Genomic DNA, 24,406 nt, shown 5'->3' on the forward strand with positions numbered 1-24,406 from the left:
TGGGAATGTTCCTCCAAAGACGTTGATTATTGGCATGGGGTTTTCTGGCCCTTGTCTTACAGTATGATCGGTTCCTCCATATAGCAGTGCTTCCTCCAGTTCGATGGCTGTACTTGGACCGGTGGTTGCTGGCAGCATCTTTTTGCTTTTCTCTTTTTCCTTCTTTTTGAGTTCTTCGAGCTGCATTTGTATTAACTTTCTTTGCACCTTTTCCTGCTGCTCAGCCAACCTTCATTTGTCTTTCCGGTATTTCTCAACTGCATGGACTACGTGGTCTCTAAATTCTTGTGGGATCATTGATGTCAGCCCAACCACTTCCTCCAGTTTGGATTTTACTTGTGGAGGCATTGCATCCAAAATGCTATGTGGGAACAGTGAGGTCATAAATAAGCTATTCTCCACCTCTTGCTCGGTCTCCAGTCTCCACCTCTTCAAATGGTTTTCTACGTAGGCTGCTGGGTTTTCAGTGCCTCTCAGTGGATCCCCTTTTAAGGCTTTGGGGTCCACTTTGGGTGGATAAAGCTTCCTGAGGGCCTGCCATACCCTCTGCCTCACTCTGTCAAACCCGTCTCCATCAGTTCTCGGGTCGTTCGAGTTTACTATGCCAGCCATTTCCATTAGTTTGTTAAATTTGGAGGTTCCCATCAACCTTATCAATAGTGCCTTCAAATCTCCCATAGCCAATAATCGTCCAAAGGCTCTAATCGATTTCCCTGCTCCTTCATGTAGATTGGGCAGAGTGTTTTTCAGCCCTTCTAGGTCCTGGGATCTCCAAGGGATGTACTGCACTTGTCCTGATCCTTTTACTAACAACGGCATCATTCTTCCTCCTTCTTCCCACCAGCCCTGGCTCTCCTCCTCACCTGATTCCCCATCTGTCTCAGGGTATGTCTTTACTGCCTCCCACACAAATCGCTCCGGGGTCCTCTTCTCCCCTCGGTCTCCCTGTGGAGTCCTTCCTTTCTGTCTTGATTCAATAGTTGGTTGGCCCCTGGAGTATTTTTTGCATCTCTTCTGGCAATCCCCTCTCAGTAACTTAACTAGCTCTCTCTCTACTTCCGCAAGTCGCTCCCCTACCGCCTCCTTCTGCTCTTCAAGGCTTCTGCCTCCTACCTCTTCCCCACAAATTCTCACATCCTCTCTCTCTCCACTTAACTCTTGCTCCACCAATGAGTCACCTTCTTTTTTAGTCTGTTTATTTCTGTGGTATAACCAATACTCCTCATATTCCTTTTCCTCTCTTAAGTATTTCATCCGTTCAATCTCTTCTCCCATTTCTCTCTGTACCTCTTCTATCTTTATCCTTTCTGCCTGTATCTCCCTCCATATCGCCGCTTTTTCCTTCTCGTGTTGTCTTTTTTCCTCCTCATTGTCCCAAACTTGTACTTCTCCCTGCATGTTTACTGTCCCCGTCAGCAGGGGGCACTGCTTAGGGGTTCCTTCCTCATTATAGGGAGGGGGCTTCACTGTTTCTTTCGCATCCGGGTACAGAGCCGAAGGCAGTTTCTCACCGTACCCTCCTCTCTCTCTAACAGGCTGTTTCTCCAGCACCTTAGTGTCTTCCTCGCTTGTAATCAATATTCTACCTGTCCTCCTCAGCCTTTCTCCCTCTGTTCTGAAGAGTTTTAGCACTTCCATTTCTCGTTCTCTTTTTTGCCCTCTTTTCTTAGATTTATCTTTTGGTTTGTAATTTTTAATTAGTGCCTCCATTTCTTCGCACAAGCTTACATCAAACGTTCCTTCTCTTGGCCACTTTGTGACCAGGTTATTGGTTCTTTTTTCCCATTTTTCTGAAGTTTTTGTGATCTCATTTTTAATTAACGGGAATTTTTTGCTCAGAATCTCTACTGCCGTTCCTTTACCTGTCATGTTCTCTCTTTTTAAGGTATTTCAGAGATTCACAGTTTGTTTACTGGATAATATTATTTACTCTAATTCTATACCTAGTCCTAGTCTAACACCACATGGACGTTTTCTTCCTATAACTTTTTCTAAACTTACTCTAAACTTACTCTAATTCTAAATAGTCTATTTTCCTTTCCCTGCCCGTTCAGCCCTTCGTTTCATACGAAGCGGTACCCACAGAGATTTACCAACACCTCGCCTGTTCAGACCCTTATCTCTTAAGGCGGTATCCACGAGGATTTTCTACTCTAATTCTATTCTATTTTCCTTTCCCTGCCCATTCAGCCCTTCGTTTCATATGAAGCAGTACCCACAGGGATTTACCAACACCACGTGGACTTTTTCTTAACTTAACTTCTTATTAACTTATTTGTACTTACCCTCACTGCAGTGTTCTTGATCAATCCTCTGAGCCTCCTGTTAACCCCCAATTCTGCCAGATTCTTTGGACAGGAGAGACCCTTCGGCAGTGGTTCCACACTTCTGAGACTCTAAGACCTCCCCAAAGCCAACAGAATTCTTAGTCCAAATTGTCGCAAAAGCGCTTACCTTTTGTTTGGGTGCACCCTTAATTCTGTTAGCCTTGTGGGGGTCCCTGGAGGACTGGGAAGCGTCCCCAATCTGCCGTTTCCTTTCTGCGGGTCTCTTTCCAGTCCTGCCGCGGTCGCCAATTTTGTTGTGGTTTCTCGTGCCCCAGAAATGACCAAGAGACGCAGAAGATTCTTCAAGAAGGGTTAAACTTTAATTTGCAAATCAAAGCTGAGACAGTCATTGAGCTAGTCGCTGATTGCCCACCGATCCTTGTACACAGCATTTTTTATAGCAATCTCCTGGTTTAGTTGCATTAGCATATGTAATTGATCTACTGTTTTTACCCATTGATTTAATCATGTTCTAATCTACATCTCTTTAGCTATCTCTCATTAACACACCATTGTCTTCTACATTCTTAAGATTTCATTCTCTTACTAAATTGGGTACATGCATAGCAAATAGCAAACTCAGAACTGACCAATGTTCTAATCTACATCTCTTTAGCTACCTCTCATTAACACACCATTGTCTTCTACATTTTTAGGATACATGCATAGCAAATAGTAGTCCTAGGATTATGTAACTTAATTATGTTCTAATCTACATCTCTTTAGCTACTCCTCATTAACACACCATTGTCTTACACATTCTTAAGATTTCATTCTCCTACTAAATTGGGTACATACATATCAAATAGCAAGTTTCAAAACTGACTTCATAGTTTTGGTTACACAGCAACATTTATATTTTTATACTCCAATACCGTCAGACCTTTGCAGTCGCAAGTTCGCATGAGTGTCTGTAGGGCTCAGAGAAACTTGGCGCTCGACTCACTGGGTTGCTGCTGCCGCGTCGCTAAGCAATGTCTTGTGTAGACGGTGTTCACCAGCGGCAGGTACTGTCTTTTGATGGCATCCAGTGCCTCTTGGTAGGTCAGCAGGTCCCTGATAAGTGAGTAAACTTTCGGGGTGACCCTTGAGAGGAGAATTCTGTGCATAATAGCGGGCTTAGTCGCACGAACCTCCTCCAAGTATGATTGGAAGCATGCAAGCCAGAGTTCAAAGGCAAGAGCTGCTTCTGAGTTTTGAGGGTCCAAGTCTAATTTTTCCAGATGTAAAATACTTCCCATGTCTTAAAACTTCCAGTCAATAAAATTGATGCACCATCAATAACTCTCTGAGACGTGAGGCGAGATATCGGCTTTTATTGACTGGAAGAAAGAACAAGCAGCAATTGAACACCACACTACATCCTGGAGACTGAGGGCAGGTCTCAGGCCCCAATCGCCTTTATACCGGGGTATGTGTGAGGAGCCACAGGAGCAGTCAGCAGAGGGGGCATGTCCGGACAGGTATATGTGGTTCACCACACCCCTACACAAACTTCTGTCACTTGCCCTGTCTGATTCCCTAATTACAGATTAAGTATCGCACACTGCCTCGTTGGGACTTTTATGTACTGATTAAGGAAACTTTCCTGAATGCATTTGCCAAAATTGATCCCATTCAGTTCTTTAACACATTTGCCAAAATTGATCCCATTCAGTCCTTTAACACATGGGAGCCCCAGTCAGTATGAGAAATAGTTAAAAAGCTATAAAAATGTCAAACTACCTTTTAGTTGAGTAACCAATTATAAATTTAAATAAAATACAGAACAAATCAGAACACCATCAATACTACTACAGTACTATAAAACTGTGTTTGTATCAGTTATCAATGGAGGAATTCATACAATGTGTGCTGCTGTGTTCTTTTGATTGACTGTAAAGGAACAAAATTAGCACAGACACCTAGTGCAGATAATGGACTCCCTTTGTACAATGTTTTTGCCGATTGCATCTTCCAAATTTTCATTTTCGTTGTAACATTCAAGGTGATTGTTGATACCTTCAAATTCGTTGTAGTTCCTGATTTGTTGGCGTGGTGAAATCATTTTATTTTCACTCCCGGCCTTTTTGAGTATCTCCAAGCCTGAATGCTTGAAACCGCAGAGAGCAGAACAGTTCTGAATTGACTTGCTGCTTATTTCTCATCAACTATCAGTGACAAAAATCATTGCCTTTTGAACATAAGCACACACAACTGACACTATTTAAAGATTGCTCCGATGAAGGGTCTTGGCCTAGAATATCGACTGTTTACTCTTTTCTGTAGATGCTGCTTGGCCAGCTGAGTTCCTTCAGCATTTTGTGTGTGTTGCTATTTAAAAACTGTCCATTCTAAGCACAGTGTAGTGTCTCATGGCCACACAAGAGCACATGTCTGATGCTAGTTTAAAACTGTCTCCTGCCCCAAATAAATGCATGGTGTTCCAAATGAACATTGCCAATCCTGGCTACCTCCTTGATGAGTTTTTGTTCTTTAAGAGCTTTTTACAATTAAGCAGCTGCCCCAATTAACGGAATCCACTGTATTCTGAATGTGGCTTCAGCAACATCTTGTACAACTGTGTGATAATGAATTGAAGGAGACTTGAAGGTTATGTGAGAGAAGGGGGTGATGGCACTGGTGGGATTGTTCTGCTGAAAGCTGTCGTGGACCCAGTGAGCTAAATGACTTCTTTCTGTTCCTTCTCGGTCAGTTGAAAGATGATTCAATGTGCCTTTGAGATTCAATTAAAAAAACAGCTTTTCTTCTGCTTTATTGGTGGATAAGGTGAACAATGCCCGTTGTCCTCCTCCCTGTCCACCAATCACCTTTAGGTCCTGCCTTGGCCCTCCCTCTTACCCCCCTCCCCCCAATTTCTGCTCAGTCCTGATGCAGGGCTTTGACTTGAAACACTGACTATTTCCTTCCCTATGAAAGCTGCACGACCTTCTGAGTCTCCCTAGTAGATTGCCGCTCCGGACCCCAGCTGTTTCTCATATCACAAGCAGACTCCTATTATAAACACAAGAGATTCTGCAGATGCTGGAAATCCAGAGCGACACACACAAAATGCTGGAGGAACTCAGCAGGTCAGACAGCATCAGTGGAAATGAATACACAGTCAACGTTTCATGCTGAGACCCTGAATCAGGACTGAAAGGGAAGGAGGGAGAGGTGAGGAAACACCAGCTAGAAGGTGATGGGTGAAACCAGTTGGTGGGGGAAGGGTGATGAAGTAAGAAGCTGGGAGGTGATAGGTGGAAAGTTAAAGAGCTGTAGAAGAAGGAAACTGATAGGAGGGGAGACTGGCTCATGGGAGAAGGGGAAGGAGGAGACAAACAAGAGGGAGATGATAGGCAGGTGAGGGGAAGAGGTAAGAAGCTAGAGAGTGGAATTGGGAAGGAGGAGTAGGGTGGAAAATTACTGGATGTTGGAGAAATTGATGTTCATGCCATCATGTTGGAAGCTACCCAGACGGAATATGAAGCTTTCTTTCTTTCTTTCTTTCTTTCTAAATCTTTTTATTAATATTAGTAATATGGACAGAATACAAATGATATATTGATAAAGAAATTACCAACATATAAATTCCATGAAAAAAACATACATAATAGTTACAATATAAATGAGTTTACCAAGACATAAGCCATAAAATATATGTATGAACATAGTAAGTCTAAATAGTTCATAATATATGATATAAAGAAAACAGAAAAAAGAAAGAAAAAAAAATATAATGCAAAACTAGCTAATCTAATAACTAATAACTAATATAGAAGAAAAAAGAAGCAAAAAAAAAGAGAGAGAAAAAAAAGGGGGCTGTTTATAATATCTCACAAAAATAAGTATTCATCAATGCCGTCACTTCTGGTCCTCTCAAAATACATAAGCTAAAAGCTGGGAAATCAAATGAACTTGGCACAGGGTCATATTACATCATATGAAAATGTTGAATAAATGGTCTCCATAACTTTTCAAATTTAATAGAAGTCTCAAAAGTACCACTTCTAATTTTTTCTAAATTTAAACATAACATAGTTTGAGAGAACCAATTAAATACAGTGGGAGGATTAATTTCTTTCCAATTCAACAATATAGATCTTCTAGCCATCAGAGTTAGAAATGCAATCATTCGACGGGCAGAAGAAGATAAATGCAGTGAGTCTAAGATTGGTAAACCAAAAATTGCGGTAATAGGGTGAGGTTGTAAATCGATATTCAAAACCGCAGAAATAATATCAAAAATATCTTTCCAATATTTCTCCAAAAATGAACAAGACCAAAACATATGAGTTAAAGACGCAATTTCAGAATGACATCTATCACAAATAGGACTAATATGAGAGTAAAAATGAGCTAATTTATCCTTGGACATATGGGCCCTATGTACGACCTTAAATTGTATTAATGAATGTTTGGCACATAACGATGATGTATTAACTAATTGAAGAATTCTATCCCAATTCTCACTAGAAATACTAAGACTAAGCTCTCTTTCCCAATCCTTTTTAGTCTTATAAAGAGGCTCTGAACGTATCTTCATAATTATAAAGTTTTGAAATAAGCCCTTTTTGAAAAGGGTCTAATTCAAATAAACTCTCCAAAATATCTGAAGGCACAAAATTTGGAAACGTAGAGAGTACAGAACTTAAAAAATCTCTAATCTGAAAAAATGAAATCTAGGCAAGTTATATTTGTTGGATAATTGCTCAAAAGACATGAAACAATTATCTAAAAATAAATCAGAAAATCTTAGTAATCCCTTAGTTTTCCAAGCCGAATAAGCTTGATCTATAATGGAAGGGTGAAAAAAACAATTGGATACAATAGGGCTATTTAAAACGAATTGAGTCAATCCAAAAAATCTCCGAAATTGAAACCATATACGCAAAGTATGTTTAACTATCGGGTTGTCAATTTGTTTCGGCAATTTAGAAAGAGCAAAAGGGAGAGAAGTCCCTAAAATAGAACCCAGAGCATAAGCTGATACCGATTTAGTTTCTAAACTCACCCAACAAGGGCCAAAAGATCCACCCCCATCTTTCAACCAACATAACAAATATCTAATATTAACTGCCCAATAGTAAAATCGGAAATTAGGTAATGCTAACCCACCTTCCTTTTTTGTCTTCTGTAAATATGTTTTACCTAACCTGGGATTTTTATACTGCCATATATATGAAGAAATTTTAGAGTCAACATTAGTAAAAAAAGATTTCGGGATAAAAATTGGTATCGCTTGAAAAATATATAAAAACTTAGGTAAAATAACCATCTTAATAGCATTAATCCTACCTATTAGGGATAAAGATAAAGGTGACCACTTAGTAAACAAACCTTTAATCTGATCAATTAAGGGTAAAAAATTAAATCTAAATAAATCTTTATGGTTTTTTGTGATTTTGATCCCTAAATAAGTAAAAGAGTCATTAACTAATTTAAAAGGTAAATTTCCATAAATTGGGACCCATTTATTCAAAGGAAACAATTCACTTTTATTAAGATTTAACTTATACCCAGAAAACTCACTAAATTGAGCCAATAATGATAAAACTGCTGGAATGGATTTCTCCGGGTTAGAAATGAATAGTAATAAATCATCTGCATACAAAGATAACTTATGAATATCTGTCCCACGATTAATACTCAAAATATCCTGTGATTGTCTGATGGCAATTGCCAAAGGTTCTAAGGCAATGTTAAATAGTAATGGACTAAGAGGACATCCTTGTCTAGTGCCCAGAAATAGGCGAAAAAAGGGAGATCTTTGATTATTGGTAAACACTGAGGCTACTGGAGTATGATAAATTAATTTAATCCATGATATAAATATCGGACTAAAATTAAACTTCTCCAACACATTAAATAAGTAAGGCCATTCAACTCTATCAAATACTTTCTCCACATCTAATGAAATCACGCATTCTGAAGTGTCATGTGAGGGAGTATAAACAATATTCAACAATCTCCTAATGTTAAAAAAAGAATAACAATTTTTAATAAAACCAGTTTGATCATCTGAAATAATTTTGGCTAATACCTTCTCCAATCTAGATGCCAGTAACTTGGAAAAAATCTTGGAGTCTACATTCAATAAAGATATAGGTCTATAAGAAGCACAGTTAGTAGGGTCAATATTAAAGAAATGGAAGCTCTATAAAAAGATTGTGGCAAATTCCCCAATCTAATGGCTTCCTCAAAAACCTTACCTAACCAAGGGGAAAGAGTAGCGGAAAAAAATTTTAAAAATTCAACTGTATAACCATCTGGACCCGGTGCTTTCCCAGAATTCATTGAGGAAATAGCCCCCTTAATTTCTACATCCGTAATGGGAGTATCCAATATCAAAAGATCATCAGATGATAATCTTGGAAAATTTAATTTCCCAAGAAAATCAGACATGGTATTATGATCTTGAGGAAATTCAGATTGATACAGGGAGGTATAGAAGTCTTGAAATGCCTTATTTATCTCATCATGATTAACTGTCAGATTCCCATTCTGCTGACCAATCTTAGTGATTTGACGTTTAACCAAAGCATTCTTCAATTGACTAGCTAACAGTTTACCAGATTTATGACTATGTATATAAAAACCAGATTTAGTTTTCATTAATTGATTTTCAATCGAGGATGTAACTAATAAACTATGTTCCATTTGAAGTTCAACCTTTTGTTTGTAAAGCTCCTTACTAGGAGCAATCGAATATTTCTTATCAATCTCTTTAATTTTATCAACCAATAAAAGAGTTTCCATCTTAGTACGTTTCCTCAAACCAACAGAATAAGAAATAATCTGTCCACGTATATACGCTTTAAAAGTGTCCCAAAGTGTTCCGCAGGAAATATCATTTGTAGAATTAGTTGAAAAGAAGAAGTCGATCTGCTCCTCCATAAATTTTATAAAGTCAGAGTCTTGCAACAAGGTAGAGTCAAATCGCCATTGTCTAGCACAGGCATGGGCAAACTACGGCCCGCGGGCCATATGCGGCCCGTTAAGCTTTTTAATCCGGCCCGCAGAACTTGATGAAATTATATTAATAAACCTTGTTAACGTTTTTTCCCCGCAATTCTGGCGTTTTCTCAATAGATGACGCACTCTATATACATTGACCTTTGTTGAGGTGCAGCAGATTACTCACATTTGCGCTTTACTCTTTGTTCGGCTCGACCTATTTGTGTGAACAGGCGTTCAGCATCATGAACATCAACAAAGCCAGCCACAGATCCAAGTTAACTGACCAACACCTCAGATCCATCCTGAGAATCACCACAACAAAACTAAATCCAGACTTTGATGCGCTGGCTAAAAAGGGAGACCAACAACACTGTTCCCACTGAAATTAAAAATAAGTTTCTTCGTTGTGTTATGTAAAAAATGCATTTGAAAATATTTTTTTCAATAAGCCTTACATGTTACATGTCATTTCTGTTAAGTAATGGACATGAGTAGTGCGCAGGTGCACGTACGTTCTCAAAATAAAAAATGCGCTCCAGATCAAATAACGCACTCCGCATACTGGCGCGCTGTCACTGTTCTGTCTTTGTGCTGGTCGTTGTTGAGTTTTGGCACAGGGGACAATTGAATAAGAAGGAGCAGGTCAAGTAGACCTGCATCTCCTACCGTTTTTGAAATAAAGACAGTCAGGAGGAGAGTGATGGTGATAATATCTTGAAGGATAACAGAATTTTCAGTGCTTTAAAATAATAACTGTTACTATTAAAAAAAGCTGTATTTTATTCATTTAATTTTCAGTGTTTTAAAAGTCATTTCATTAAATAGCTAAATACCATGGGACTTCAAAGACAGATATTTTGTTGTAATGCATTTGTTCATTTTCAATTTAAATTAAAGCACATGTTTTGTACATATTCCATGATATTTTATTTTCTCTTATGAGGTGTATTACCAAAACACTCCGTCCATCTGCTCCTGGTCCGGCCCCCCTGTCAAATTTTAGAACCCTTTGTGGCCCACAAGTCAAAAAGTTTGCCCACCCCTGGTCTAGCATTAGAAGCTGTATCCGTAAATTTCATAGAAAGTAATAATGGAGCATGATCAGAGATAGCTATAATATCATAGTTACAACCGATTACCAATGGAATAAAACAAGAGTCTATAAAAAAATAATCAATTCTCAAATAAGAGTGATAAACATGTGAGAAAAAAGAAAACTCTTTGTCATTAGGATGCCGGAATCTCCAAATATCAAAAACTCCATTGTCAGTCAAAAAAGAGTTAATACAAGTGGCCGACTTATTAGGTAAAGTCTGAACAGATAAAGATTTATCCATCAGAGGATTTAAACAACAATTAAAGTCACCACCCATTATTAACTTATATTCGTTTAGATTGGGTAAAGAGGTAAATAAAGACTTAAAAAAGTCAGGACAATCCACATTTGGAGCGTAAACATTAACCAAAGCAATCTTTTTATTACAAAGTAAACCCGTAATTAACAAAAATCTGCCATTCGGATCCGAAAAAATATCATGATGAACAAATGAAATAGAGTAGTCAATAAAAATTGAAACTCCTTTAACTTTAGCATTCGAATTTGCGTGATACTGTTGACCCCGCCAAAATCTAAAAAAACGAAATTTGTCCTCCTTCCTCACATGAGTTTCTTGTACAAAAATGATATGAGCATTAAGTCTTTGGAATACTTTGAAAATCTTCTTTCGTTTAATTGGATGATTTAAACCATTAGTATTCCAAGACACAAAATTAATGGTCTGAGCCATAATTCTAAAATCAACCCTTTGATTAAGGGTTAACCAATTTATAAACTCATGCACCCGGAAGAGGAACAAAAGTAAAGAGAAGACCTGGAAGTGACGACAACACAGACATATTTGAAGTTCAAAAACAGCCCAAATAAAAAAACTAACACAAACTGGTACAAAAAAAATAGAATTAGAAAACAGACCATCCCCCCCACCCCCCAAGAAAAAGAGAAAAAGACAAAATATGACTTAAAAAGGGAAAAAGTAAGACTAATCCTACCCCCATGTCAGCTGAAGAACACTCCATATATAAAGGATATATATAAAAGAATCACCCCAACTTTAAAAATTAAAATCACTATAATAAAAACCATATTTCTAAGTATAGTTAGTTGTAAAAAGAATAAAAATATAATCGCAAAAAAAAATTATAAATCGGGCTCTAGCCCAGACAAAACAAAAAATATTTAAGCTATGATAAGCGATGCATTGTAGGAAAAAGGCGAAAAAAATAAAAACATAACGCCATCTTAAGCAAAACCAAAAATCTTTTTCAAAAAACCACCATCTTAATCAAAGAAAAATTCACCTTCAAAGAATTAAAAATATACCTTCGAAGGAACAAAGTTAATGGACAAGTATCTAGTATAATGGTTAAAGTGTATAAGGCAGAACAATTAATATGACGAAAACACACTTTAACTTAAGTATAAAGTATAGGATGAACCTACACCAATAACCAGATTTTAATTCTGGTTTAAGAGATCGAGAACCATCTTACACGATCAGAATCGTTCATTTATTAGAGACTGGTGTCTGTAGCAGTAGGGAAGTTCTCCTCCAGATATTTTCTCGCTTCTGAAGTTGAAATGAAAACCTGCCGTGGAGCATTCGACGGAGATATTCGAAGCTTCGCAGGGTATAGGAGCTCAGGTTTCAGATTTTTCTCATAACATTCAGCCATCAACGGTTTAAAAAGAAGCCTTCTTTTTAAAAGGTCAGGACTAAAGTCTTCGACCAGGCGGAAGCAAAATTCTTTGAATTTAATCATTCCTGCTCAACGAGCTGCTCTTATAAGTTGTTCTTTGTCATGTACATAATGGAACCGGACAATTACCACCGAAGGTTTGTCTGTAACACTCGGTGATCGACGCCGAATTCTATGTGCCCGATCCAATAAAGGAGAGTTATTCGGGAAAATCGTCGGAAACGCTTCTTTTAAAAGTTGAGCAAAATATTTCGAAGGGTCATCTTTTTCTATGCCGTCTGGAAGACCAAGTATATGTAAGTTCTGTCTTCTGGACCGATTCTCAAGATTGTCACTCTTGGCTTTAAGGGCTTCCATCAGCTTAATGGTCGAAATTAAATCCTGTTGCAGTTTTTCAATAGTCAAATCTCGCTTCCGAGCATCTTCTTGCAGAGACGCAATAAGAGCTTGTTGCTGTTTAATTACTAAATCCGTCTTAACCATGTACTGTTGAAAAGCCTTTATATCTTCTTTAAAAAATTGTTGTAGTTCAGCAAATTTTTTATCCAAACCTCCACAAACAATTCAAAAGTTAATTGAGTTTGTTGTGGCGGAGCCTGCTTCTTTCCGTTACCGTTCGGATTGCGTCCGGGATCCTGTCCCTTAGACCTGAGAGACATTTCTGTTTGCATATCTTCAAAAGTTCACAACAAACTCTTGGCAGTAAATCCAAAAAAAAAATTAACAAAGAAACTTTTGGTATAGGTAAAAATAAGCTGAATAAGGGTGATCAAAGGTTAAAAAAAGTAAAGGTTATGGAGCGAATCCAAAACAGTACTCACCCCATGAGCGTCTCCAGCTGACTCCATGAAGCTTTGCTCCTCTTGCTCCAAGGGTCAATTCCCACCACTGCCTGTAAGGAGTTTGTACATTCTCCCTGTGAACACCTGGGGTTTCCTCCGGGTGCTCTGGTTACCTCCCATAGTCCAAAGGTATATTGGTTGGTAGGTTAATTGGTCGCATAAATTGCCCTGTGATTAGGCTCGGATTAAATCAGTGGATTGCTGTGAGGTATGTCTCGAATGGCCGAAAGGACCTTTGCCACGTAGTATATCAAAAATAAAAAAATAAAATTAACCATCTGCTTGATGGAGACTTAGTTAGTACTGTGGAAGCCATGCAATCATTTAAAGCCAGAGAAACTAAAAATCGCCTCGAGCTGTTTTTATAGCACCAGTTATAACCATCTGTTATTTGACCACACCTGTGTTCAGTTCTGTTCGGCTCTTTATAAGAAGAATGTGGAAACTTTAGAAGGATGCAGAGGAGATCTACCAGGAATGCTGACTGGGTTAGACAGCAGGAGAGACTCTTAGGAGTGAAAGAAGATGTATGATGACTTGATAAAGCTGTGCAAGATAGGTCGATCAATGACATGGGTCACTTGTAAATACGCTTGGAGCGTTCATCTTACAAGTACACCAATTCCCGAGCCATTCCAGAGATCAGTGTTTAATTCTGACAGAACTAGAGAGATTCAGGACGGGTAAAACTTGAGAAATAAGTGTCTCAGGTATTCAAAAGTTCATAAAACGGTAAGGAAAGTCTTCAGGGGAGCAAGTAGGAAAATAGATGGTGGTGGGACGCTATGAAGGCATATTGGGCTATATAATCAAATATTGCTTACAGGAAGCGGGGTGTTATATTGAATTTGTATAAGGCATTGGTGAGGTCTAATTTGGAACATTGTATGTGGTTCTGGTCACCAACTTACAGAAAATGCATCAATAAGATTGAAAGAGCGCAGAGAAAATTTACAAGGATATGGTGGGGTCTTGAGGACCTGAGATAAAGGGAAAGGTTGAACAGTTTAGGACTTTACTTGCTGGGGTGTAGGAGAATGAGGGGAGATTTGACAGAGGGGTGTAACATTTTGAGGAGTTTAGATACGGTAGGTGCAAACAGGCTTTTTTGACTACGGTTGGGTGAGACTAGAACTGGAGATCATGGGTTAAAGGTAAAAGGTGAAATGTTTAAGAGGAACATGGGGGGGATCTTCTTCGCTCAGATGGTGGTGGGAGGAGTGCAAGGAGCTGCTGGTGGAAATGGTGGATGCTGGTTCGATTCAACATTTAAGAGAAATTGGAAAGGTACATGGATGGGAGGAGTTTGGAGGACTATTGTCCAGGTGCAGGTCGATGGGGTAATAGTTCGACATGGCCAAGATAGGCCAAAGTGCCTGCTTCTTCTATGTTGTAGTGTTCTATGACTCTATGGAGAGGGGCAAACTTTCTTTTACCTTGCTCTTAAATAGTGGAAGTTGCCGGCAGTGTTCAGAGTGGCCAATGGCATCTCTCTCACCTTATTAAAATTGTTATGCCTGAAAATAGGCAGCATCCAACAAGGACCCCCACCACCCAGGCCATGCCCTCTTCCCATTGCTACCATCAGGAAAGAGGTACAGGAGCCTGAAGACACACACTCAACATTTCAGGAACTGCTCCTTCCCCTCCACCATTTCTGAATGGTCCATGAATCCTCAAGCACCGCCTCACTATTTTGCTCTTTCCGCTCCAGTTATTTTGTTTATGTACATTTTGTTTTGTAACTTATGGTGTTTTTTTTTGTGTGTTGCAATGCAGCAGCTGTAGAAGACATTGGTGAGGCCTAATTTAGAGTACTGTGTGTGGCTTTGGCCACCCCCAACAGCAAAGATGTAAATAAGGTTGAAAGAGTACAGAGAAAATTTACAAGGATGTTGCCAGATCTGGAGGACCTGAGTGAGTTGTACGGAAAGATTGAATAGGTTCAGACTTTATTCCTTGGAATGTAGAAGATTGAGAGGTATACAGAATTATGGGGGAGGGGTATAGATAGGGTAAATGCAAGCAGGCTTTTTTCTTGGAGGTTGGGTGGGACTACAACCAGAGGTCGTGAGTTAAGGGTAAGAGGTGAAAAGTTTACGGGGAACGTGAGGAGAAATTTCTTCACTCAGAGAATTGTGAGAGTGTGGAATGAGCTGGCAGCACAAGTGGTGTATCCAAGCTTGGTTTTAACGTTTAAGAGAAGTTTGGATAGGTACATGGATGGTAGAGGCATGGAGGGCTATGGTCCCGGTATAGGCAGTTTAAATGGTTTTGTCACAAACTGGATGGGCAGAAGGGCCAGATTCTATGCTATACTTCTCTGGCTCACTCCCTGTCTCTGGCTCTGTGTCTCGGTGTACAGTGATCAGGGCAAAAAAAACAATGAGCGGCCAGCAATGGGGAAGTTGCTGCCTTTACCATCAGGGCTTTAAGCTGTTTTGGCTGTAGACAATCTGAATTGCCTGCAGGGGTGTGAAGGGGGTGCAAAATAATACCAGTGGGACACAATCTCAGGTAAAGACGATCAGGGTTGTCTACCTGAGTACGTGTAGCACAAAGAGCAAGGTTAACAATGCCAGTTGTGGTATCAATTTAAGTTTGGAAAGAACGTTTACTGTTAACTTATATGTGCTATATGAACCTTGCGCTGTGCGTGACTGTTGGTATTGTATTTGGCAGTTTATTAGCCCCACAGTAACACTATATCATTTGGCTGCAATCTATGGTTGAATGACAATTAAATTGAAATTTGAACTTCAAGAATGCAGGGTCTTTGATCCAGTGAGTGTTTAAATATGTGTGTTGTTCCTGCAATCCTTTATTCTACAGATTTTAAAGTTGAAAAATCTCTTTAAAGAAACCCATCTGTTTGGTACTTCAGAGCAGGTCCTACTTTAATTTTTGAGCTAATTTGAAGTATGTCAATACTGAAGTTTGACAATGTTGTTTAGCATCTTTGGAGTTGCAATGTATGAATCAGGACACGCTGCCAAGTGATTTTTGAAATTCAAATCAACAATCAGAAGAAAATGTAAACTGAAGTGCTGTGGTGAACTTAAGGTCAGAATCTTGTTAAACAATGTTTCTCCCACAAGGTAAATTTCTCAAAATAACGATGGTGCTTTCCCACGCTCCTGTATTTGCTCTTATGTTTCGTTCTCAAGGGAAGTGGAAGTATTTTTCTAACTTGCTTCAGCTGGTTATTAGGAGAGAAGTGGTATCTTCACACCCGTGGGTAACACAGTGCAAGATCTAATTGCGCTGGAAAGGAGAACCTTGAAGACTGTACATGTATTCAGTGGTAGAATCAGGTTTATTATCATCGACAAGCAGTACGTCCTGAAGTTTGTTGATGTGCGGCAACAGTACAGTGTAACAGATGAAATATCCTATAAATTACAATAAGTATATTAAAAAAAAATTAAGCAGTGCAAAAAGGGAACCAAAGTGCTGAGTCAGTGTTCATGGGTTCGTTGTCCATTCGGAAATTTGATGGTGGAGGGGAAGAAGCTGTTCCTAAAATGTTAAGTGCATGTCTCCAGGCTCCTGTACTTCCTCCTTGGTGATTATAATAAGAGGACATGTTCTGGTTGGCAAGGGACTTTAATGATAGGAGCAGAATTAGGCCATTTGGCCTGTCGAGTCTGCGCCACCTTTTGATCATGGCTAGTCCTTTTCCGGGCCCCACTCCTTGGCCTTCTTCCCATAACCTTTGATGCCATGTCCAGTCAAGAACCAGTCAAGCTCTGCCTTATATACACCCAATGACCTGGCCACCACAGATGCCTGTGGTAATATATTCCACCAATTCACCACCATCTGGCTAAAGAAATTTCTCCACATCTCTGCGTTAAATAGACTATCCTGAGGCTGTGCCCTCTTGTCCTAGACTCCCCCCATCTTGGGAAACATCTTTTTCACATCTACTCTGTCTAGGCCTTTCAACGTTCAAAAGGTTTCAATGAGATCCCCCCTCATCCTTCTAACACTGCATTTGCCTTCCTCAACTCCATCTCTGCCTGCAGGTTAGCCTTGAGGGTATTCTGCACAAGGACTCCCAAGTCCCTTTGCATCTCAGATTTTTGGATTTTTTTCCCGGTTAATAAAAATAATCTGCACATTTATTTCTATTACCAAAGTGCATGACCATGCATTTTCCAAGTTTGTATTTAATTTGCCACACTCTTGCCCATTTTCCTCATCAGTCTCAATCCTTCTGCAGCCTATATGTTTCCTCAGCACTACCTGCCCCTCTACCAATCTTCATAGCATTTGCAAACTTGCTTTCCCTCCCTCTCCAAAATGTTGTGGATGCAATCAGAGATGTCCCTGACCCTGGCATTTGGGAGGCAACATACCATCCAGGTATCCTGTTCTCATCCACAGAATCTTCTTTCTGTTCCCCTGACTATTGAGTACAGTAAGAGAGAGGGAAAAACGGAATCATAACAGAATACTCCGAGCCAACGCCTGTTTTGAGCCAAAGCTTCCTCTGAGTGAAAGTCTGACCTTGTCTCACCACTGGCCTACTCCCAGCAATGGCCGTCCTGCTTGTCCCTTCTGTACTTTTAAACAAGAGCCACCGATCTGCGAGAAACTTCATTGCTGTGGCTTTTGTCTGCCACTGATTGGGCTGTTGGAATGAGCCTGAACACTCGCAAAGCTCTCCTTTTTAAACAAACCAACTTGTGAGAAACCTCGTCACTGTGGCCTGCTCCTGCTGTTGATTGAGACGTTGAATGCTGCCTCTTGAGCTATTACCATGTGAAGGTGCCATTGGTGATGGACAGGGTTGTGTCCGTCATGGAGGTGGCTTCCTCTTTCAATCCTCCTGTTGGATGCATGTTGGATCTACATTGCTAAGTTCCTGCTAATCTTCCATGCATTTCTCATCTTCCCCCTCTTTATTGTACATTATTTTGCTTTATTATATCCTCATCCCAAAATAATTGCTCCGTGGAACAAGGGAGGCTGAAGGGATGATTTAAAGAGGTTTCAAAGTTCAAAGTACATTTATTGTCAAAGAATATACTGTACTGTGCAAAAGGCTTAAGCGAGGGTGCCTAAGACTTTTGCACAGTACCGTATTTGTCAACGTGGAGCAGAGAGAAGAGGTTGTAAATCTGGCAGGAACAAAAGATGTTGGGAATGTTGAGGGTGAAGCACCAAGGGAGAGCTGTGGGACAGGTGACGGAGGAGAAATGATTGGGGGGTTGGGTTTAGGTGCAGACACACCAGCCCCAGGACACCAGGCAAGGTAATTTAATTTCAAAGAATTGGTTTATTGATAGTTACAGAATCTCTCTCTGGTGCTTCCCACTCCCTTCCCTCTCCCTGCCCCCTTCCCACTCTCAGTCCACAAAAGAGACCCATATCAGAATCAGGTTTATCATCACCCACGTACGTCATGAAATTTGTTTTAATTTTGCAGCAGTAGTACGGTGCAATATGTAAAATTACTACAGTACTGTGCAAAAGTCTTAGGCACCCTAGTTATATATATGTGCCTAAGACTTTTGCACAGGACTGTATATATTTTTTTAAAAGCTAGTCTCTTAAAAATAAGTTCTTAATTATCTGCCCTACCTCTTAAATTTGCAGTGTTATATCCTGTTAGCATTCAGTTTGGTTTTTGCACCTTGGTCTCACGAAGGGCCAGTTTCTCAGTCAAGTCAATGCTGCCCAGCTATATACTTGCAAAATGTTTTGTTTGTACTTCCAACCAATGTCATTTACTTTGTGGCTGTTGAATATGTCCATGATACCCTTGAATTAACGTTCAGAAATCTAATGTTCAAAAATATTGTTTGCCTGTTTACGGCAGGTTAGCATTTTTTTAAAGGAAGGAAAACCTTGATCTGATACACTGAATGCTGCCACTGCCCCAATGCTACTGCCAGCTCTCCTCTGTGATGTTAGTAGGGAGTCATCTTTGCTACATTGATGAACTTATGCTCTTGCCATGGAGCAGGGCAGTAGTAGTTTCCTCTCACTTTGGGTCTTTGAAGTCAAGTTGGAGGATATTACTTTCTATTCAGTGAATAAGCCATTTGAGGTATATGAAATAGTTTCAACTAGAAGTTGGAGAATTTTTCGGAGGGTGTTAAGGGTGCAACTACAGTGTATAATCAAATCAGTAATTGATATTTTGGATATTAAGAAAATGGGATATGGAACCATTTTAGGAAATTGGGCTGAAGTCAAATACCAATCATGATCCTTTTTATATTGAATCATTTATTTTGAATACAGCACAGTAAGAGCCCACACCACCCATTATACCCATGTGACCAATTAACCTATTGGCCTGTCTTTGGAATGTAGGTGGAAACCTGAGCATGCGGAGGAAATCTATGCTGCCTTGGGGAGAACGGGCAAACCTCTTATAGACAGCAGTGGGAAATGAACCAAGGTCACTGGCGCACAAAAGCGTTATGCTAACTGCTACGCTCTCACACACCCACCCTTCATCCACACAGACAGGCTTCCAACCCCAGCTCAGGCTGCCTTTGGGCTTTCAAACCTTAGCCCCAGTCTCTCGGACATGGGGGAGCATTAGAACAGTACTTAAAGGGTTAACAGTGGACGAAGAGTAGCCAACAGTTAACGAGCTCAAGGAGAGATTATAGTAGGTATTCATTCATGTCCAGCACAAAATGTCTCTTAGAACCTAGAAATCTACAGTGCATTACTGGCCCTTCGGCCCACAATGTTGTGCCGACCATGTAACCTACTGTAGAAGCTGCCTAGAATTCCCCTACCTCACAGCCCTCTATTTTTCTAAGCTCCATGTGCCTATGTAAGAGTCTCTTAAAAGACCCTATCGTATCCACCTCTACTACCTTCACTGGCAGTGTATTCCATGCACCCACCACTCTCCGTGTGAAAAACTTACCTCTGACATTCCCCTTCTATCTACTTCCAAGCACCTTAAAACTATGGCCCCTTGTGTTAGCCGATTCAGCCCCAGGGAAAAAGCCACTTGCTATTAATGCGATCACTCTTCACTGACTTCAGAAGCTGGGTATTCTAGGTATTTGGTCCACATGTTTTGATGTACGTGTGATAAATAAATCTCTGTCTGCAATCTATTGGAGCCCACTTGCGCCTCATACTTTCATGGTTTTCCTTTATTTAGCTTCCTCAAGATACTAAACAAAAATACTACTATAAACCTCTTTTGATCTTCCTGTTGTTTGTTATCTGCCCCTGTAGCAGAAACCTAGTTTTTATTCTCAGCTGTTGCTTAATCTATTTTGTTTCTTTTTCTCTCTCCATGTGCTGTCTGATTTGCTATTTCTAACACTTGCTTCAAATTTCCAGCATCTGCAGTATTTTGCTTATGATTGATATGCTTCACATTTGTGCGTATTTGTTTCAGGCAACAGGCCAGCAAAGCAAATATGGAGCTGTTGACATTTGGTATTAATGGTTGGGCAATCTATGTTTGCTGAAGTGCAATTTCTGGTCTAAACTTCCTCCTCAAACCCTCCACCCAAGTATTTCAGTGAAATGCTGCCCTCATTGTTCTTGACTCCAATGAGCACAGGCCTGGGGCCATCAAATGCTCCTCAGACATTAACCTTTTAATTCCGGGGATAATTTCTCCAGTGCCAGCACATCTGTGGACTTGTTTGTTGGGGGAACTTTGAGGTTCATAGTGCCTGCATTTCTGGATCCTGGTTTATTTGCTATTGATTGGGGTGATCAATACAGACTGGGGCACCTCAGCGAAGAGTGGCTCAGCGCGCAGCCTGCGGTGGCTAGTGGCGGAGCGCCATGCTGAACTGATCTAATGTGAACACAAACATGAGAAAGTCTGCAGTTTGCTTCCAATCCAAGCATCTCACACAAGATGCTGGAGGAACTCAGCAGGCCAGGCAGCATTTATGGAAAAAGAGTAAAACGGAATACTACTCGACTCCTGGTTTGAGGTGTCATATTCTATGTGTTGTTCACTCGCCCTTTGCTGTTTGTGCAATTTGTTCCTTTATCACGCATTTGCTTGATGTTTTCTTGAACGGGTTTCATGGTGTTTCTTTGTCTTGTGGCTGCATGTGGGAGGACGAATCTCAGAGTTGTATTCAATAACAAATGTACATCAATTCCTTTGAATCCTTCTTTAGATATGGGGCTCAAAGATGCTCATGATGCTCTTAGAGGTCATGGGCAAAACGCAGATAATGAGACTAGCTCAGGAAGACATCCAGGTTGGAGAGATCCGCTTCTGAGCAGTGTGACACAAGGAAGGAAAATGTTGGGCCTGCTCAGTAGCATCTGTGGTGAGGAAAATGGTCAACATTTTGGGACAAGGACCCTTCGTCAGAACTGGAGGGAAGGGAGGAAGGGTGGAGAGAGTGGGCAGGCTAAAGATCCACGTTATCAACGTAACAGTTACTCTAAAGCATGGCAGTTGGAAATGGAAAAGAAATGGACATTGAACCTGTGGGGAGCTAAATTTGTTTCACCAAACTAAGTTCAATGTGAAGTGAGGTTGCATCACAGTGTATGGAAACACTAATGCTCATGAATGAAAAAGCCTATAAAAGGTGGTGGACACAGCCCAGTCCATCACAAGCAAAGCTCTCCCCACCATTGAGCAACCCTACAAGGACGCTGCCACAAGAAAGCAGCATCCATCATCAAGGACCCCCACCTTCCCAGGCTTTCTGCCTTTGGGAAGGAGGTATAGGAGCTTCAGCTCCCACCCCAACAGGTTCAGGAAGAGCTATTACTTTTCACCATCAGGCTCTTGAACCATTGAACAAGAGAGGGATATCTTCACTCACCTCAGCTGTGCACCGATTCCACAGCCTCCCTCTCAAGGACTCTACAATTCGTGTTCTCAGTATTATTTATTAACACTGCATTCACATAGTTTGTCTGCTTTTGCACATTGGTTGTCCGTCTTTGTGTGTAGTTTTTCATTGATTCTGCTGTATTTTTCTGTTCTAATGTAAATGCTTGCAAGAAAATGACTCTCAGAGTAGTATATGGTGACATGTCCTGCGTACTTTGATAATACATTTACTTTGAACTTTGAGGTCCCGGGGTTGAAACTTGTTCCCTCAGAGGAGCTGTTCATTAGACTTCGTGAGATCACGTGTAGAATGCTCCGACTAACCCTAACCTGATCAAAGGACAACTTACAATGACCAACTTACTACCCCTATGTCTTTGGACTGTCGGAGGAAAGCAGATCACCCGGGGAAAACCCACGTGTTTCATGGGGAGAACGTACAAACTCCTCACAGAATGGCGCTGGAATTGAACACCCAACCTCAGGACATCGTGAGCTGTGTGATATCATCATGCAGCCATGGTGCTCAGTGGGACTGGGACAGAAAACATTTATCAGTCCTGACCTTTGAAATTTTTCCAATGATATCCCAGAGCTTTTGGCAGAAGCCCATTTGCCACCATTTAACCCATAACTTTCTAAACTAGGGGTTCTTAACCTTTATAATGCTGTGGAGCTGAGGACATGACTTGCAGAGTCCGGAGGTTGTGGAATCAGTTCAGAGTTGAGATGAGTGGAGTTATCTCGGTACAAATCAACTTCCCCACTGCCTTCAGGTCATGAAGATACCAGATAAAGCATAATTGCCACCAGTGTGATTTATGTTTAATGGTTTGTTTTAGTCATGCAAAACATCCTCTAATTTGATGTATTTGTCATGTTTGTAATACTCTGTGCTGCTATTTCCCAAACTAAATTTTTGAGGCATTCATGCCCCAGGTGTGCATGCCAGTGACAATATGCTTGAACTTGGAAAACGCTCATCTTCCTACCCCGCAAAAAAGAACAGTGTCAGCAGCATCAGACCCAACTCCTCCCTCAGGCTGAAGCCAATAACGTCGCCCACCTGGAACCCCAACCTGCTGGTCAGTGACAGACAGCTAAACTACGGTCCAATGATCACGTAAATCTCAGAACTTTGAAAACATTCTTCCGCCAGAACTGAGGAGAGTGGCTGTTCGAGCGCAGTCCTTCGGCAAAGAGCGACCGCTGTGCCGCTGTCCTGCAGCCTTTCGAATGCCGCCAACCCTGTGGCCTCAGTGGAGAGCGACCGCTGGCATACCCTGAATTTGCCTCAGAACAGTTACCCCAAGAAGAAGGCTGAGCAACAGCTCCACCCACTAGCACACCCCCCAACACCCTCCACCAGTACCACTACTTAATCATTTTCTGTCAGTCTCCTTATCTACCAACACTCCTGTGCCTAGCCTCATTTTATGAACATTTAATCTATGTATACAAGCTCTCTTATATGTTTATATTTACCGTGTAGAAGTAGAACTTTTGATCCCCGATTCGATTTTGAGAGAAGATGGGTCTCTTTTGCCAAATGGTATCATTTAATTTGAATTATTTTATATGGTTTCCTTCCAATCTTATTTTATATAAATATGAATTGATAGATTGGTGGTTGATGGTTTTTATATATATGATGTGTGTGTGTGTGTGTATATATATATATATGTAGAGATAGATAGATATGTAAGACGTATTGCTCCAGGGATTGATTACGAATGGTTTTTCTCCCCCTTTTTTTTGTAGTCAGTGGGTTTTTTTTCTTAGTTAGATGGGGTTCTTTTTCTTTTCCTTACATATAAAATGTTTTTTCCTCATTTTTATATATTACAATCAGTTTTTATTTTCTTCAACTTTATTAATTGTATATATATTAATTTGTTGAGGTTTTGTATAATTTTATAGCTGTAGAAGATTACGTACCAATAAAATCATTCTAAAAATGAAAAAATGTTTTTTTTCTATTATTGCATTCTTTCATCTTTTCTGGGGTGTTTTTGCTCTGCATTGGATCTGGAGTAACAATTATTTCATTCTCCTTTACACTTGTGTACTGGAAATTACGTCAAGCCATCTTGAAAATTGAATATTGTATATTTTGCCTTTTGCCCTCTGGTTGTAGTCTCGCCAATCCTGGGGGGGGAGGGGGGAAGGCTGCAGGTAAGCCAGATTACTACAATGAAAATATTGTCGGGATCCGTCACTGAGGAACTTAAATGGAATTGAAGTCCATAAGGTGATTTCCCTGATTGGAATGCCCAGAACAGATAGAACTGCTGTGTTTCAGAGGCATTTAGACAGACACATTATTAGACAAGGCTTTGAAGATTATGGCCCTAATGGGGACAAATGGAGTTAGAGTAGTTGCCTTTGTGCATTAAATCAGGTGAAGAAATTAATTTATTTTGTGTACTTAGAGTTCAGCACGGTAACAGGTCCTTCAATTACACCCTTGTGACCAATGATCTGTGCATCTAACCCCTGCTAACCTGTACGTCTTTGGGATGGGTGAGGAAACCCACTTGGTCATGGGTAGAGTGTGCAAACTCATGACACACAATGGCAGGAATTCAGCCTGGGTCACTGGTTCTGTGATAGTGTAACGCAACTCGCTCCTCTAATCCGTTGCCCCAAAATGCAAAAACGTGCAGTTTGCAAGACTTCCTTCTTTTCACTAACCATCTGCTTAGATTAAAGATAAGTCTCTTTGATCGTAACACAGA

At 40.3% G+C, this 24,406-nt stretch overlaps 1 protein-coding gene across 1 annotated transcript in view; it reads left to right on the forward strand.

Annotated features, from left to right (window-relative positions):
- LOC132379970 (alpha-N-acetylgalactosaminide alpha-2,6-sialyltransferase 2-like) overlaps positions 1 to 24,406 on the forward strand; it is an 80,268-nt gene that overhangs the window by 22,497 nt on the left and 33,365 nt on the right. The gene's annotated exons all lie outside the window — the stretch shown is intronic.

The sequence above is a fragment of the Hypanus sabinus genome, chromosome 23 (assembly GCF_030144855.1).
Source record: "Hypanus sabinus isolate sHypSab1 chromosome 23, sHypSab1.hap1, whole genome shotgun sequence".
NCBI lineage: Eukaryota > Metazoa > Chordata > Chondrichthyes > Myliobatiformes > Dasyatidae > Hypanus > Hypanus sabinus.